This window comes from Urocampus carinirostris, chromosome 4 (genome assembly GCF_059441175.1).
Source record: "Urocampus carinirostris isolate Australia breed hairy pipefish chromosome 4, RoL_Ucar_1.0, whole genome shotgun sequence".
Taxonomy (NCBI): Eukaryota; Metazoa; Chordata; class Actinopteri; order Syngnathiformes; family Syngnathidae; genus Urocampus; species Urocampus carinirostris.
In genome coordinates this window covers 42388429-42408435 of record NC_142352.1, presented here as the reverse complement: position 1 = coordinate 42408435, position 20007 = coordinate 42388429, and positions in this window count along the sequence as shown.

The window sequence follows — 20007 nt, the reverse complement described above, 5'->3', positions numbered from 1 at the left end:
GTGAAACATGTATCTTTATGTCTGCTACAATGTGATACAAAAGTAATCACTGATCTGGCTTCACAAACTGCATCTTTGATATGAGGTATAGTTTACAATTATGTTGGAGGAGGACAGTTTTTATAATTTTCTAATCCACGAAACGATACGCTTTATGTCCATTGCATCTGTCAAAGCTGCAAAAACTTGTAAAAGGAAAAGGTGGGGCACTGTTGCGGGCAGGAAGCGTACATTTAAGTCTTTCTTCTCTGGCTCTGGTGTTTTTAGAGAGAGCATTCCCTCATCGCAAGTTAAAATACCGCACTATTTGCGTCAAAACAGTCCTTGCAAAGAGGCCGTCAAAGACGCATGCAGATGAGAGCAGCTCTCCTCCGGCCGTCCTGTGGGCAAACATTGCTTCCAGCTGAGCAAACATGCTTGAAACGAACAAGTTATGTATGACAGACGGCTCAAGTTCCTGGTCAACCACCCTCGAGCAAAAACACACACAACTGTAATAGCTCTCTTTGATGATATAGAGCGTGTATTGATGTGAAGAAGGGCGGCTAATATGTAATGTGGCTTAAAGACAAAAAAACATCAAAATTATGGAAGGAAAGAGCATATTAGGTACTTAATGAGAGTAAATGAACACGGGCGTTCACTTACTGTTTATGATTTATGTATGGATGTTAATGAAGGAGCATAAAGTTAAGCAGAAAAGGGAAAATAAATGTCTGCATCGTTAAAAGAGACACAACAAATCTTAATCAAGGTTGTGTTTTAATTGGCACAAGTGCAGGTTTATGGAAGACTTAATTAGCCTCTCGACACGAGTTTGATGCGCTCATTTTGCAGCTGCAGATTTTGACCCTTCATCTCTGCGCGATCATCATGAGTGTAGACCCTTGACCTCTCATTATGAAAGCCTCTATACAGCTCACAATGGACCTGGCAACATCCAATAATACATATAGTCTCTGCATTCTAGAAAAAATGCCAACATTAGAGTTCAGGTATATTTTGTCTTTATGTGCTGCTAAAAAATCAAGTACAAAAAGGGAAAATAGTTTTACACATATGTATATACAATGTGTATACACGTCACATTGGACTTTCGACCTACTCGACGTAGGTCATTCTGTACTTACAAACTTGTCAACCAAGTGCTCATTTTTTTCAGGCGATAAATTCAATGTCTGGCACCGAAGCACGCAGCAGTCCAGCAACGTGGAAGACAATTTTGGCAGTTGGTCAGCATCTAGCTATCATTATTAACTGGATACCCTCTCATAATACAATTATGATAGATATCGACTGACATCCAATCAGACTTGACAGAAGTCATGAGATGCTCAGGGAGGTGAAAAAAGTCTGAAACAATACAGATTCATCTTTGTTTTAATTTAACACACCATATTTTCCCCACTATAAGGAGCACCTAAAAGCCTTTATTTTTTTCAAAAGCTGACCGTGCGCTTTATAATACAACGCGCCTTATAACTGGATCAATTTTGAGTCGCAAGGCCTCGCAACTAAGGCAAGCAGCTCAACTCAAAGTGTTTATTGTCATATTCACAGTTAAGAACCACGTTTCCCTGCACAATTAAATTTTTACTTTGCTGTCCACACAGTTGCCAGGGAAAAAGAAATGTCATGATTACTCATGCAAGGTACCTGAGTCTACTCCTTTGGCGCCAACTGCCTCGGACACTGATTGGCTGCTTATCTCTTTTCAAACCACTGTCTTCCTGTCACCCGTTGTCAGTCCGTCTGCGAACCTCAGCCCACGCTAGGCAAGCCCTTTTGACCCTGACTCTATCCTGTCCTGATTCCTGTTTGATTCCTGGCACCGCCCTTTTTTCCTGAACTCGATTACGTTTCTGCTCCACCGTCCCGGTCATTGACCTGTTCTTTCCCCGCTCTCGACAATGTCTTCGCTCACCACTTCCGCGTTCCAAGCGATCTGCTACCCGTGACCGACGGTGCAAGCCTTTTCCTCCTTCTAAATGAAGCTGAGAAAAACGAACGCAAGTAGGTCCTGTCTCCGTATATGGTCTCTGACAAGAAAATCAAAACTAAGAAGCGGTTGGCATTTCTTGAATCCCAAGAGTTTAACCTTTCTAATTATATGTGGAATGACGCATTTGAGTAATTGCTGACATCGTACAGACACAGTGTCCGTACGTCTCTGAGACACTTTGTTGCTTCTTTATGAGTCGTCGGAATGTTAAGGGGTTAATAAGTTTGACTGAACTATGTGACTGTTTTGTTGAAGTTCCCTCTATAGCACCTTATAGTTCGGTGCGTCTTAAGTATGGAAAATATATGACAGAAAACATTTTTGGGGGGTGTGCCTTATAACCCGATGCGCCTTATAGTGCAGAAAATATGATACTTTACTTTCGACAAAATATTAATAAATACTTTAACCTAATTAGAGACCTGCTTGTAACATTGTTCCATGGTGTTTTCTGTTCTCCCCAGTTAAATACATAGAACTTACACTTTTTTCCAGTATAAAGGACACACCAAGTGTGTTGTGGGGTAATCCTTGGCAGGATTTAGCAGGTGACAAATGGACTTTCCTGAGATCAAATAGCATACTAGCTCACTCAGACCGCTTGATGGATGGAGTAGTGGGCCACATCAGGCATTTCGTCTTTTTCTTTATCTTTCTCTGTCTGTTTTGTTTAGTTTTTGTTATTTGATGCAAGCTGTCAGCTCACCTCTGTGATGTCCACAAAACCTAGATGTAGATGCAATAAGATTGTATTGAATACTTCTACTTTTCTTTTTGAAAGAGAAGAGGTGTTCTACCACTATATCTCATTAAGGCATGTTTTTTGTCCATTTTACAAGGAAATTAAAAGTGAAATTACAACCTAAAAATATGCATAAAAACAACCTATTTGACATAACGTTTTTCAATCAAACTATTTCAAACTATAATTTTTGTGGTTCATGCTATTATTGATATTAAACTATTCGGGGTTTGCTACTTGCTACCTGGTGATTTTAAGTGTTTTTCCACATTTTCATGTGTCCATCTAAAAATAAACATGTTTCTCAATTATGTATTATTTTTCTTCTTTTTTATAATATTTATTACTTTTCTGGTAAAACAAGGTAAAGAATTACATTACAAAATGAGCAACATTTCCTGGAAGATGCCAGATTATTTAGCAACTAATAATGCTTTGTCTGATTCAAATAAAATAACTAATAACAATTACATCCATCCATCCATCCATTATCTGCACCGCTGGAGCCCATCCCAGCTATCTTCGGGCAGTGGTCAGGGGATACCCTGAACTGGTTGCCAGCCAGTCGCAGGATAACAATTAAAATTGTACATAATTATAAATACGAAATAATTCATTGTAAATTATCTGCTATGTAATTTTGCTAATTTTATTTCATCTATTTCTTTCACTGGTGCATAAATATATGTTACAAAAATGAGAAACTAAATCAGCGATCTCTACCCTTCAAAAATAGATTAATAAAGAAAGACTTAAAAATAGTAAAAGCAGTCCTTAAAATGATTCACTTGCTTTTTTTATCTCGATGACCAGTTTTAGGGCCATATGTTGGATTCTATATTCACTGGCGGAGTCAGTACTTTAAAAAAGTGTTACCAAGTTAGCAATTACAGTAACTTGTGTACTTGAATTTGGAAGCTTAAATGGACAGTGTGTATCATTTAGCGCTACCTAGTTGCAAAAAAAATTCATTCATGACATTTTATTTATTTAAATTATAAGCAAAAATAGACTATAGTCTACATGTGGACATGCATTTTTAAAAATACTTCTAGGTCAAGAAATGTGAATGAAATTGAAGCATAACATGACATAATAGTCGACCATTTTAGTGTTACGGGTACTAACCCAAAAAACAAAACTTTGCAAAAGACTGGGCAAAATATTAGAACAAAAATGCTGCAATTTCACTCACTCTCTATAGTTTGTATTCTTCTTTCTGGATTTAAGTAATTGTTTTCAGTTGCTCGACACAATACAGTGACATCTTCTTTGAAAAAAAAAAAAAAACACTAGCTGTCCTTACAACTCTAATATCTAAGTTTGTGTATAACAAATGTTAGAAATAAAGTAGATTCAACCGCTTTTCACAGCGCTGTGGTCCCAAAACCAACTTCAAACCAGTGTATGAAACTCATGACAAAAAGTTACCGGACACCAGGGCAGACCACTCTGAAAAGTTGCCTGCCAAGCCATAAAGTTGCCTGCCCCATTTTTCACAACTTGCAACACAATAAGACGACTAATAGCAAAGTATTAAGGATTTATAATCAGAATATATAACAGAACAACACTTTAAAATTATGTTTATTATAAATCTACTTATAACATTCATTGCATGTACATGACATCGCTGTTTTCCATCTGCCATCAGTATGTACCTGTATTTACTCATCTTCATTCATGCAATGTTTGCGTTGCGTTGTCTGCTACAAGCCACATGAACTTCTCTTTCCACAATGCTTTTAATGTAGGTTTACGTTTTGTCATAGATTTTGTTAGCTTCTTTTGAATCTTTCTTCTGGGACTGAAGTTTTGGCTTGATTCCTCGTAAGGATATGTCAGAGTGTGCAGTTACCTCATCCGTGAGAAGATAAGCAGGACATTGTGGTTCAGCCTTTAAGCATATGTATTCCTCAACAGCAAGCAAACAACAACACGGCTCCATTCAATACAACATGGCGACCAACAATTAACAAAGCGAAAAATGGTGCGTGCGTAATGACCTCACACAATGGAAAACATCTAACCGCAATACAACAAGTAGTGCTATTAAATTGACAAATGAAATGATCTCTATTTGAAATGATCTGCATTTATATAGCGCTTTTCCGGTCAATGACTTACCAAAGCGCTTTATAGTGTGCTTCACATTTCCCAATAGCGGCTTTGTATTGCAGCCATGAAAGACGCTAACCTGCTTATTAGGGGTATTAGGGGTTCAGTGTTTTACCCAAGGACACTTCGACATGTAAACACGGACAAGCCGGGATTCGAACTGGGATCCCTTGATCCTAAAACGAGCGCTCTACCTCCTGAGCTACTGCCGCCCCAAATCTTAACAATTCCTAACTACTTATCCATTTTTCTTGTGTTGTCTGTGCGTCTACTTTGGAAAATGATATGCAAATGCGCGACCTTATAACGCTCACGAAAGTACGGAAGCACGAAGTTATTCGATGCAGGCTTCTGATTGGCTGCCGAGTATGCAAATTACCAAATGAACTGAAATTCCGAAATTTACAAAATGAATAAATGTTCCGGAATAAAACGTTTTATTTGTTAAAAAAGAAAGAGAGAGATTTTTGTTTTTTTTAAAAAGTTGTCGGCCACCCGGGCAGAGATGTTCTGTAAATTGTACGCCCGACGTAAAAGATGCACGTCTCGGGCGTCCGGGCAGACGTCACCTTTCTAACAAGTCTTGCTTTGTGCATTGTACTAATTTTGTATGTGTCATTTTGCGTTGACTACGCCGCTGATGCTTTGATGCCAAGTTCACTTGGAGTTCAAATGTCGCATCAGGGATTTTTGAAGACGTCTGTGAATGTGAGGTGTCTGTAAGGAGTGGCCAGGGAGGGCTACTTTCAATTAGGGTGATTTATGGGAGACTTTATGGAGCTTATTACACATGAGTAAGACTGCGACTTTTCTGTTCTGTTCTGGCGGTCATTTGCGTGTTGATTACATGAAGAAGAATTGGACGCATGGCGAATATCCCAAGTGGCATCAGATCTCATCACGGCAGTCATCAATCTCAAGTAACTTTCAGCTCATTAGTTTTAATGAACCTCATCCACAGCACAGATTTCTTCAATGGCCCACCAACAAAGAGTCAACGGCTGTAATATTGCAATTTGATATTGGAAAGGTATAAACAAATTTAACGTAATGACAATTTTTTAGCACCTGCAGTCCCTTCAAACTATTTTCATGCACTTGCCACTAGTTCTTATTATTTTGTTATTATCTTGCACGCAAATACAGAATTAAAAGTCCTACTAGATGTAAACATAAAGTGTGCAATACGCAAACTACTTGAGTCAGTTGTGCTAGTTTTGAACATTTTATTTACATTTAATCATATTTTAACAGCAGCACGACGGCGCAGTGGTTAGCGCGTGTGCAGCACAGTTCTGAGGCCATGGGTTCAATTCCAGCTACCAGCCTTCCTGTGTGGATTTGCATGTTCTCCCCGTGCTTGCGTGGGTTTCCTTTGGGCACTCTGGTTTCCTCCCACATTCCAAAAACATGCATTATCAGGTTAATTGGCCGGTCCAAATTGTCCTTAGGTGTGAATAAGCGAGCGAATTGTCTGTCCCTGTGTGCCCTGCGACTGGCTGGTAACCAGTTCAGGGTGTTCCCTGCCCACTGCCCGAAGATAGCTGGGATGGGCTCCAGCACCCCCGCGACCATACTGAGGATAAGCGGTGAAATGGATGGATATATTTTAACACATTTCAAATTATGCAAAATGTGTATGCTTAAAATGTAATGTCTTATTAAAATCAACAAAAACAATACTTACAAGACAAATTCACACATTATCTTTTTCGGTTATTTTCCTGGGTTAAAAATGTAATTCTTAACATTTAACTTAGCACTTCAGGAGGGACACGGTGAATGAGTGGTTAGCGTGCCAGCCCCGCGGTCCAGAGGTCAGGGGTTAAAATCCAGCTACAAGCCTCCCTGTCATCAGCGACGGGGAAATGGATGAGCAGTTAGGATTTTTTAGACATGAAACTTTTAAGAGAAGTTAGTCATCATAATAATAGTAATAATAATAATAATAATTATTATTATTATCATTATTATTATTATTATTATTATTATTATTATTATTATTATTATTATTATTATTATTATTATTATTATTAGAGTCATTATTATGTTTATTAATAATAGTTTTAATATTAATATTATTATTATTATTATCATTATTATCATCATCCTGAATGATAGTAATAATAATAATACTTATGATTATGAATATTATTATTATCATTATTATTTTCTTTTTTTTATCAGTAGTAGTAGTAGTAGTAGTAGTCGTAGTAGTAGTAGTAGTAGTGATATTATTACTATTATTGTTCTTATTTTTCTTTATTATATTGTTAATATTTTATTCATCCATTATCTACACCGCTTATCCTCAGTAGGGTCATGGGGTTAATATTGTATGAATACAAATATATCATTGTTATTTTTGATATATGTGTTATAAAAATAAATCTATTTAGGCATGATACATTCAGGAAAAACAAGAAGAAGCATAAGAAAAATAGTGATTGCAAACCTGAATTTTGTCAATTTTTTTATGTGAGCCTGACGGAATCACACAAAATACTTTATATTGCATTGAAGTATTTAAAGTTTCTGTCCAGAATTTGAAAACGTTTTACTTTCGGACGCTTTTTCTGGCTCAAGGTATCATTCTAGCCTCTGTCAAGCTCCTTATGTGGAACGTGCAAGTACGTGCATTTCTTAGCTCCGCTCGAATAAAATCTTCAGCTTTCATCTTTTTGGAGGTTTGGGTTGATGTTTGGACAGTACTGTATTTGAAACAAGCTTCTTCCTACTTTCGACATTTTCTTGCTACTCTAACATAAAAACCGCGAGTACGATATTGAAATCACTCTCCGCCCCTCCGCCGCCTAGCTATCTCCCCTATTTCCTGCTTCCTTATGTGTTGCAAGTCCTTAGCAGCTCTTAAAAATTAAGATAAAATAAGATATGTGCAGCAAGAAAAAAATCTCTTTGTATACAGTTGGCATTGACAACACATACAGTGAAGAAAACAAATATTTGAACACCTTGCTGTTTTGTTATTTCTTCCACTTAGAAATCATGGAGGGGTCTAAAATTTTCATCGTGGGTGCATGTCCACTTTGAGAGAGATAAACTCAATGATACAGTTGCATAAAAGTATTTGAACCCCTGTGTATCATCTACAATTCTGACCCTGAAAGACTTGTCCGCCCATTAGAAGTCTTCCTGCACTTCATGTATCATCCTGAATCAGATGCACCTGTTTGAGGTTGTTAGCTGCATAAAGACAACTGTCCAGCCCATACAATGGGTAAGACTTCAACTTCAAGACCAAAGAGCTGTCCTAAGACACCAGAGACAAAATGGTACACCTCCACAAGGCTGGAAAGGGCTACGGAGCAATTGCCAAGCAGCTTGGTGAAAAAATATCCACTGTTGGATCGATTTTAGAAAATGGAACAAGCTAGATAGTCCATGCAAGATATCACCTCGTGGGGTACCGATGATTCTAAGAAAGGTGAGGAATCACCCGGAAGTAACTGACAGGAGTTGGTCAATGACCTGAAGAGAGCTGGGAGCACCGTTTCCAAGGTTACTGTAGATAATACCTTATGACGTCATGATTCAAAAGCATGCATGGCACGAAAGGTTCCCCTGCTTAAACCAGCACATGTCAAGGCCCGAAAGTTTTGTGGTCAAATGAGACCAAAATAGAACCTTTTGGTCATAATTTCACTAAGCGTGTTTGGAGGAAGAAGGATGAAGAGTACAATCCGAAGAACACCATCCCTACTCAGTTTTTCTGCACATGGGACAGCACTGCATTAAGGAGAGGATGACTGGAGCCGTGTATTGTGAGATTTCGGGGAAAAATCTCCTTCCCTCAGTCAGAGCATTGAAGATGGTTGGTGGCTGAGTCTTCCAACAGGACAACGACCCGAAGCACACAGACAGGAAAACCAAGGAGTGGCTCTGTAAGAAACATATCAAAGTCTAAGCGTGGCCCAGCCAGTCCCCAGACCTGAACTCAATCGAAAATCTTTGAAAGGAGCTCAAACTCTGTGTTTCTCAGCGACCACCCAGAAACCTGACTGATCTAGAGAAGATTTGAGTGGAGGAGTGGCCCAAGATCCCTCCTGCAGTCTCTGCAAACCTGGTGAAAGACTACAGGAAACGTTCGACCTCTGTAATAGGAAACAAAGGCTACTGTACCAAATATTAATTCATTTTCTGAGGTGTTCAAATAATTATTTGCAGCTACATCACACAAATAAATCCTTAAAAAATATCATGCATTGTGATTTCTGGATTTTTCTTTTTAGTTTATCTCTTTCACACTGGACATAGACGGAAGATGAAAATGTTAGACCCCTCCATGATTGCTAAGGGGCCGGTCACACAGACATTTGCGGCTGAATCACGGCCAGAAATTTCTGATTTTGAGGCGGACGCTATAGGATGCATTGAGATCGCCATTCAGACGAGTTACGGCAGTGCATAACACGAGGTCGGAATTCGCGCGCGGGTGGCAGCGCGAAAAAACTTTGCGCTGTTCAATTCTTGAGAGCGCGTGGACACAGCCTTTCACGAGTTTATCGAGGCTGGACCGCGGCCGTAAACTTCTGGCCGTGAAGCAGATGTCGTTGGGCGCTGTTGGACGTTTTGAGACCGCCATATAGACGAGATAGAGCAGTGCTTTAGATAGATAGATAGATAGATAGATAGATAGATAGATAGATAGATAGATAGATAGATAGATAGATAGATAGATAGATAGATACTTTGTTCATCCCCGAAGGGAAATTCACATTTCCAGCAGCATCCCTGAGCTGAGAACAATCGAGAACAATCGAAAATAACACGGGAGCTGCTGGAGTGGCTGCCATTCGTGACGGCGCCGGAAAAAAAGATTCAATTTGAATCATTTACAAACAAACAAACAATTGAATCATGTACAAACAAACAAACAAAATATTCATGTTTCAATAAGTGGAGTGTTAACTCGCGGTCGGAAATTTTCACGTGGTTGGCCGCGTTCAAAACTTTTGAGCTGCTCAAAAGTTTGAGCACGTGTTAAACCGCGTGCCGCACACGTGGTCAACACGAGGTAATGACGCGGAAATGACGCGGAACGACGTGCTCTGGCCGCGGCCAGGGCGTAGTTACACATGGGTAGGACGGGAAATTTCAGCGGGTAATTGTGGGCGGAGCATGGTAATAGCATGTTCTGCGCCTGTATCGCGGTGTTATTACGTGAAATTAGCGTGTTACGCGTGTGACAGTCAAACGCCTTTCTCCGCGTATATACAGCGCGATTTGCCGAGCACACCATTGTGCTCGTGACGTCAAGGGGGTGAACATGGATCACCGTCAGGGTAGTTTCTCTTCATTTCAAATAAATCTTTCGGTGCATTAACAATGGTCGTAGCAAGGCTTTGATGCTAGGTCCTTAGCTTGGCCTTGATACTAGGTTCTTAGCTTGGCCCGCAGCAAGGCTTTAGGGCTAGGACCTTAGCTTGGCCTTTTGGCCGAGAGTAATTGTCCCGGCTCCTAGGCTTTGTAGCGTATTATGAACTGACCGATAACGGATAATGGATAATGAATAACGAAGATAGAACAATAACCCTTAAAAACCCCAAAACCCCTTTTGGCCGAGAGCAAAAGTCCCGGCTCCTAAGCTTTGTAACGCGTTATGAACTGATCGATAATGATTAATTAGAAAAATAGATAAAACAATTACCCTCAATAAACCCCTCCCCGTCAGCGTAGTGATCTCGTCTTAACCCATATTTATTTCTTGACATTTCTTTTCAAGATATTAAAATAAATATGATGCCATAGCTTGAAATCTTGATATTCACGGGACTGTGTCTAGAGCGTTTAAGAATTCTACAGCCCGATAAATACATTCCTGCCGAAATTTGCATTTCCTCGCTTCTCCAACTATTTATACCTCGTTTTATCTCACTTATAGGAAATGTAATGGCGAACATATAACCAAATTGACTTCGTCTTGCAATCGTTGGGAATGTAATACAACATAATCCATTCCGTCTTTATTTTTGTTGTGAACGTAATCGAACGGTAAATCCTTCCCCCCTCGCGTGAACGCGCATTCTGCTGCGCTTTCATCAGAAGCGATCGTATTCTATATTAAACGCTTATTAAAACAATAAAGCGAGCTAATTATAATAATTGGGAGATCCTAGTCTATATAACGCGTTTATTTAAACAATAAAGTGCGATCGTATTCTACAAAATGCGTTTGTTAACGCGGATGAAAAGGTCAAAAGTGATCGCAGCAGAATGCGCGTTCACGCGAGGGTGTGTGGGGGGGGGTGGGTGTGTTGCGTAGGAGTCGGATTTGGGCACAACACCGGCTCGGGAGCTTTTATACCCGTGGTCCACACGAGAAAATGACGCAGAAATGACGCGATGAGGAAGCGGAACAGTCGCCGGCGTCTTTTTTCCGGCCGTACCACAGACGAACGGCGGGTTGTCAAATTTTGCGAATTTTCCATCCCGGGCAACCACGGGCAAAAAAACCCGCAAAATTTTAGCCGTGATTCAGCCGCAAATGTCTGTGTGACCGGCCCCTAAGTGTGAGAAATATCAAAATAGCAGTTCAAATACTTATTTTTTTCACTGTATTCAACATTTAACTTTATAAGGACACCTGAAACAAGACATCCCTCCTTTGATTGGACATGAGGTTGCCATTCAAAGACACACAATCACGTATCAACCCCCCTATCCCCAAACAATAGAATCATTGTTTCATTTCCCGTCTACACGGCTGAGCCGCCTAATTTTACGCCAGGCTTTGAAGGCAATTTCACATCGCCTGCGTCCTTTCTGATTTCAATTCGGTATGCATTATTTACACAGACGCAACGACGCGGGGGGTGTGGTCGACTGGGGTCTCGGTCTATCGGAACACTCCTTGCCCCAGGTAATTATCCAGACGTCTTAGTGCGGGCCGATGATGAAATGCGCGCATGTTTATGCACATGAAGGGGGATTACATGTTCAAACAGTCCAAGCACTATTTCACTTCCTTGCTGTGTAATTATAAACGGATTAGGCTGCTTTGGAAATGCAGACACCTCTACTCTGGAATCATATCCTGTTCCAAATAATTTCATCTATACGAATACGCGCCCTTTTCTTATCTTATAGAATTTGATTGGGAAGTGGGAAAACAAACCGACAAGGTGCTTATGACTTTTGAAAGCCAGAGAAATAACAATATCTATTACAAATTCATAGAGCTCCACGACGTTAAAGTCATAATGGGCTGCAGGCAATGTGAGAGACACAGTGAATTAATTACGCTGGCAAAGAGAGGGGGGCCATGGATTGGCCCTTCAGTAGTTTTCTTCCTATTCTAGTCTGCCAAGCACATCATCAGCAGGATCACTAATTGAGATATACTAGTTCATGTTCTAGTCTTCATTGAATACGGCCAAGGCCTAAAACAGTGGACATTACCTGAGTGTGAATATAGGAAAACTCTAACCAAAATGATCTTGGCTTCTTAAGTTGCCAAATTGTGGTATTTTCCTAACATTGTTGGATTGTGAGTGGGGTATCAACATCCCCGGACTTTCTTACTAATTACTTGGCATCACAGTTGCTCACGATTTATTCACAAATAAATTCTGTGCAGTAGCTTATTCAAACGTAATTGCTTTTCTACACTTACTAACGTGGGAGAGGCTGAATATGGTCTTCAAATCAAATTGAGTTGTACCAGGGACTTCCTATTTTATCTTTATAGAAATGATTTAAAGGGGAAAACATTCTTAAAGTAAATAATTAAAATTTAAAATCATACATTTGCATTGAAGTAATTTCCAATCAATCGATCAACATTCATTTGTAAAGCACATTTCGGGAAAATAATTGCAACTCAAAATGCTACATAAAAAACATTTGGTGCAAAATACTACTCCACAACCCGGAATGCCAAACACCAGTTTCTTAGGATATAATAAAAATAGAATTAATAATACAAACAAGAGAATAAACATACAATTATGGCAAGGCACATAACCATGTGAGGAAAGGGACTTGAAGGAGACTCATTCACACTGACAAAGATGGCAGCAGACGGCCGCAGGAAGGATTTCCAGCCAACTTTTCAGCCAATTGCCCGTAACTAGGGCACTACTGTTTCATGTTTTTTGTTCTCAAAATCTGAGGAAATGGTATTCAAAGAAAAACAATTAGACAGACAGTTGTGGAAAGAAATTGCAAATCAAAAACCATAATCAAAATCATGATGTAGTTTTCTGTCAAAGTGACGAAGAGCCACATCCGCAAGACCTATATTTTTAAGATTATTACAAACTTAGTTTCAAGTAAAATGCTTTTGTTTGCTGGATAATAATGTTGCTTATTTTTAGGTATTATTTTTTTTCCCATTATTAGTATAAAGTTACATGAGCAAAATAATACTTTGTGGACAGCGTTTATTATTTGGCAACTAGATGCCGTTGTCATGGCAGCTTGGTGCAGAGGTTCCATTCCAGCTACTGCGGCCTCACGCAGTGTTTGCATGTTCTCTATGCACTCCATTTTCCTCCCACATTCCAAAAACATGCATGTTAGGTCAAACGGCCAGTCCGAATCGTACGTAATTGTGAGTCAGCGAGTGAATTGTCTCTGTGTACCCTGCGACTGGCGGGCAACTAGTTCAGTGTTTCCCCTGCCCTCTGCATAAATATGGCACGCTCGTGACCCTAGTGAGGATAGGCGGTACAGAAAATAGATGGATGGATAGATGGATGGATGCCATTGTATTTTTTTAGTGCAACCAGAATCAAGTTACAAAAAACACTCGGAAGAACACAAACTACTAAGACTCATAGTGATGCTAGAAAATAATTTTCTTTATAATGTTTTGCCCAGGCTTTAGGAAGGTCTTTGTTTTTTGGGTACCTGTAGCAGCAAAATGACTGACAGTTTTGTCAGCACCCTCTCTGGGTGGCTCATGTTATGTCAATTAAATGCATATCTTGCGACCTACGAGTATTTAAAAAAAAGGTGTTTTAATTCGAAAGTTTGAGTATTTTTTTTATTGTTTCAAAATCAATATTTATATTATTTTTAATGAATGAAGTTTTTTATCAGTAGGATGTCGATTAATATAAGCAAAGTTGCCTGCTGGTGATTTGATTATTTTTGCTCATTTTAAGTGTCATTTCTTTATTTTATAACAATTTTAGTTAAATACAACAAGCATAATAATATTTGAAAACAAATACATTTAAAAAAAACTCAAAACGGGCAAAATCAATCTCACTGATAAATAATTTGATTATTAAAAAATATGCTTTTGCTTTTTTTTCAATATTGATTTTAAACTATGTATAAAAATGGTTTCAAAGGTGTAATAATGTGATGTTATTGTATTATAAATATTATTATCATTATTTATACAATTAGAATACCACTGAAATGGTATCAACGTAACCTAATTGGATCTGCCACCTTCCCCTCAAAGTTAGTTTTGTTGTCGCCAAGTTTCTTCCCAAGCATTGTGCACGTGTTCCAGCGTTTGGTGGCTTTAATCAGGGAGAGCATTTCTGCTGCACAACGTCTTAATGCCTTCCGAAGGGCAATATTACAGCTGAGGGAGCCTTCAGGAACATTAGAGGTGTGGAGGTTGAGAGTGCAGGCCCCAGTCATTCCCACAATAAGGAAGAGTTACACCAGAGACAGAAACAATAACCAAGCTTCCTCCACAATGGGGCCTGTGCGCCTAAATGCAGAAAAATGACAGGAGGCGTTGTTCCCAGCTGCATTACTTTTGAGTTACGGAGAAGATTTGCAATTCAAAGAGCTGGAGGAGTGCTGACCACATCACTAACACATTTGCCCACAGAGGCAAATAAGACCTGGGGCAATTTGCAGCACCTTTTGCAAGGAAAAACACTTTTGGACCGAGTCATGTAAAATACAAGTATGATAAATACCAAAGCTAATGAGGAAGGATTTAATTCTTAGAAGGAAAGATAAAGGCGTTAACGTTCTGTCAAGGCCTTCCTTTTTTACCCAAGCAAAATTGAATGAAATGGCCTTGATAATTTTGCAAAGTAGCTTCGACGTTGTACTTTTAAATGGCTGTTTAGCATATTTGCTTAACCGATAAAATCACCATAAATAGATGTCCGACATATCCAGGGTTCTGATTTGCATTTCTCTGATGTGTCCAAAAATGAAAAGTCGCAGTTGTATTTTTCTTCTATTAAATTACATAATCCGAAATATTTTACTTGAACTATTAATCATAGTAAGCTACCATATGGCCAGGCAACATATGAAGAGAGGCAGACTTGCTGATTCTTTGTAAGCGTGCCCAATTAATCAACCTCATCCGCTCTGGACTTACTGTGCTCCTCTGGCCTCAGAGAAATACAAGTTCACTACCACTCTGAACAAGCACGTCCACTTAAAACACATCTGTGATTAATGATTAAAATTTCAACCACCATAAGGCATTTTGGTAGAAAGTAATGTTGGGCGTGTTTACACCAGTAGTGGGCCCTGCAATTCGCACCCAAATGTCTAGGTGTTGTATTTCAACCTAATCTGTTGTTTCAGTTACAGGTGAAAAATATTACAAGGATAGCTTTCTTCCACCTCCATGATATTGCGAAAATTTGCGCAATTATGATTTTTGTGTTTATTACTTCTCAGCTTGATAACTGTAATGTATCAAAAGTTTGCAGCTGGTTCAAAACGCGGCAGCGAGACTTTTGACAAAGACAAGAAAGTTTGACCAAATCACTCGTATATTAGCTAACTTGCTTTGGCCCCCATTCCGCTTACGATGTGACTTTAAGGTTCTCTTACTAACATGAAAATGTTTGCATGGACTTGCCCTCTCCTATTTGATTTCCCCCTATTTTCCTGCACGGAGCCTCCGCTTGAAAATGCCGGTCTACTTGTGGCTCCATGAGCCAAGAAGAAGTCTGCAGGCTCGAGAGTGTTCTCCATCCAGGCCCCGGCACTGTGGAATGCTCTTCCTTCGGTGATAAGATCTGCAACCTCACTTGAAGTTATTAAATCTAGACTTAAACCCACCTCTGTTCAATACCTAATGATTACCCCTAATGATGCCCACCTCAATTTTTTTTTCCTGTCTTTTTCCGACTGCCTTGCTGGTGGGGATACAAGGGAATAGGACAATTACATATGAGTCAGAGGACCAGCATCTGAACCTGAAGCATGTGAACGCCTGCATTGACCAGCTGACAGAAATTGGAAGCTGCGTCGTTGCTGTCCTGGACTTTTTAGAATATTTAACAAGCTTGAGGCGTCGTTGCTGTCATGCACTTTCTGGACATATTTTAACACATTATCTATTGTTTTATTTTATTGATGTTCAGTATGTTTCGTGTACTGTTAGCGAAAGCTAAATCTATTGCAACCTGGTCATCCTGGATTACCACATGTGAGGCCCCTTCTCAAGGTTTCTTATTTTTCTCATGCTGAGGTTTAGAGTTTTTCCTTGCCCCCATGTTGGTTTAAGATCAGGGGATGATGTATTTGCAACCTGTGGAGTCCTTTGAGACATTTTGTAATTAAGGGCTTAACAGGTCTTCTGTAGGTTGAATCAATCCAACCTTCAATAACTATTTTACAGCTATAAAACATTTATTGCAGCAACAGTTGTGACACATATTATAAAAAAAAACAATACAATTGCAATTATTATTTAGGATTATAGCCACATTTTACTCACTAAAAATTGTTTTTTATTTGTGCACAAAGCAACCCTCCTTTCTTTACTCATGAAGATATTTAAATTACAGTTCTATCAGTTCTAACTTACAAGGACTAGATGAAGTGATATATTGTGGCGATCGTTGAAAAAAATGATTTGTAAGTACGTATATGAATATCTGGATGCTTGTAGGGTGTAATTATTAGCACTAAATGATTAATTTGACTAAAATATCGATGATTTAAAAAAAATATAAAGATATTTCTCTATTTTTGGACTGGAAACATAACTGAAAATAATAACAGAACAATATTTTTTTTAATTAGTTAACTTGGCCGTTTTATTGATGTAAAAACACATCAAGATAAACAATAACTAAACTGTATTCTCAATCAATAAATAGCGTATGTTGGACCATATGATCTAACACAACTGATTCTTATTAGTCAAAAGATTTACTTGGCATTGTGACTTTGAACTCACATTTGAAGACTTGTGAATGAACAAAAAGGAATCTCTTTCATCTCTGCTGTGAATATGCATCATTTAGCACGACTACATAATCAAGTTATATTGTGAGGGGAGAGGCATCCACTCTCCTGCACCCATAAACCCGATTGATTGATTGACTGACTGACCTATGTGAGAAGGCAAAAGCCACTTTCTCATGCAAAAACAATCAATTAGTGCTTCAGTTAGGATCTATGGCTGCTAAGCAGTGATCACTGTGCTCAAGGTGAGTAAATGTGAATGCACAAAGTGCCTAATAACAACTTTAAAACAATGAAAGTTAGGAAATGTGTTTTAACTGGGACATTTGGATGGAATATTTAATCATTCTTGATTGTATTTGTTTTCTTTCCTCTCTGGACATGTTAAAGTAAATGGTGTGTATTGTTGATCAAATGTTGAATTACATGCACACTGGACCGCAAATGTATAAAAAAAAAAAAAAAAAAGTATGAATCGGGCAGGGAACCAACAGATATTAAGTCCAATTTACGATGTGTGACAGTCTCCAACAAGCCAGTGTGCCACACTCGTGGAGATAGTCATTGCACCCTCTATCCCCAGCTCAACACTTCATTTCAGTCCAGTCCCGATTTAGTTTAAAGTCACTTTGATTGTGTTTGACTTGAGAAATAAGCAAGCCTGATGGACCTTAGTCCATCTGCATTTGTGGGTAAGTCAAATCAACAGCAGATGTCTTTCACATTCCATTTGAAGCTGACTTTTGAGGAAATGTGCTGGAAGTGAATTAAAACCCTGCCCTCTGTCTCTGCAAATTGGACTTTTTCCAAGAATGCTTTTCGCACATCATGAAGGAAGAATATATATTTTAAAAAAACAACATTTAAATGTGAAGCTTTAAATGGGATGCCAGGGCTTTTGCATTTTCTTCTGAGACTGCGAACTTAAACATTTCCCAGAAATAATAAGCTTCTTTGCATTTTCAAGTTTTCTTAAATATATACTTAATTCAAACATTTTCTCCATAGATTCAACCTATAAATATACTCATGATATGATTCTATACATTTGACCCTGTACTTGCGATTAGTAATGGCATTGGGACGTTTAGAGAGACAAAATTAGATGAACTTGAACACCAAATTGACACACAAGAGGACTTAAAAAAGAGCAGGAAATGGGCGAGTGCTGATACCGCATATAGATAGCGGTGGCAATACTAGTTCTCGCAGTTGTGGATGATACCAAAATCGGTTGCCCTCTATTGGCCATTTAACAATCATAAGCAAATAAATAAAGTGATCTTTGTCGTGTAACTTTCCAATATTTAAATGCTATATTTACTGTTTAGGGATCCCTTAACCGCTTTGGTCGTTAGGGCACCACTAAGGACGCAAATCTGTACAGCTTTCTCCACTGCTGACAGTTCCTGGACGTTTTTGGGTCGTGGTAAATTTGGCACCAGTCCAATACTTGACGTTGTCTGGCCAGTTCTTTTTCGGTCTTCCGCTCCTCCTGCCTCCTAGGACTTTGTTCTGGAGAATAATCTTGACCAGTCCTGGTGATCTAACAACAGACCAAGCCATTGCAGTTAAAAGGGGGAAAAACATGATGGTATTAAAATGTATTTCCATCATGTGTCGTCTATTGGTGCCACTCAACAACCATTCGGGTGCGTCATCTTGTTCTCATCTCATCTCATCAGCCGCATCGCTTATCCTCATTAGGGTCGCGGGGAGGCTGGAGCCCATCCCAGCCATCTCCGGGCAGTGGACACCCTGAACTGGTTGCCAGCCAATCGCAGGGCACACAGGGACAGATGACTCATCCGTTCATTCACACTTAGGGACAATTTGGACCAGCCAATTCACCTGAAATGCATGTTTTTGGAACGTGGGAGGAAACCGGAGTGCCCGGAGGAAACCCACGCAAGCACGGGGAGAACATACAAACTCCGCACAGGAAGTCTGGAGCTGGATTTGAACCCACGACAGGTTCCCATGACATGAACTGTGCCGCACAAGCGCTAACCACTGCGCCGCCGTGCTGCCCGCGTCATCTTGTTGTTGTGTTTTTTTTTCGTTGACTTTATACTGGTTTATGATCAGAGGATAGTGATACCACAAGAAAACTGCAGGGTTGTATTATTCTTTGAGACTCTTCTGTGATTTAGGACTGTATGCATAAATGTGACTTGACTTAAAAATATGAAATTGTCCAATTACTTGTCATAAAAATTAAAGTATTGTAAGTCCAACAGATGAAAAAGCCCAAACTAAAAAAAAAATCAAGCAGCAAGCAGAAGGCCGGACAAATCGAATGTTAAAGGATTTTAAAATTACGCATATAGTTTCGTGAACATAATTTAACCTCCTGAAAAGCTAATAAGTACATTCCAATATGATGAGATAAATCCAGAAATATGTTTTATGGCTCCGTCTGTTTTTCATTTTCAACAGGCACAGAAGACAAAATTACTTCTAACAAACGACAGAACATGAAGATTAAATGAAAGAAGACGGCCTATTCAGGCACCAAACTGGGCTAAAATCACTTGAAATAAAAAATTGATAGCAATTTTGAGTCATTCGTTAAGCAACTGAAAAATAAAGTTCAAAGAGCAGTAACTCATAGTAAAAACAAATACACAACGATCCCTGGTGTATGATGCAGCAATTGACAAAGATAATCTCAGAGGCCGAAGAAAACATCCTCGAACCTTGACTTTGAAATAAGTGATATATGTTTTATGTCTAAACATAAGGAAGCTTGTTGGCTACTGTTTATTTTCAGTTAAGAAGTGCAACCGGGACTGAGAATATGAAGGATATTACAATCCTTGCAATATTTTTGTTTCTTGAAGAAAAAGTTTCCCAAGAAAAATCACAATTCATTTTCAATTAGGCTTATCTAAATGCCATTTTTAATTAACTTAAAATGAATCTGTTGTAGCGAGCAGAGACGGGAGTCGTAGGCGGAGTGTCAAACAAAGGTGCCAACGGACGCTGCTTT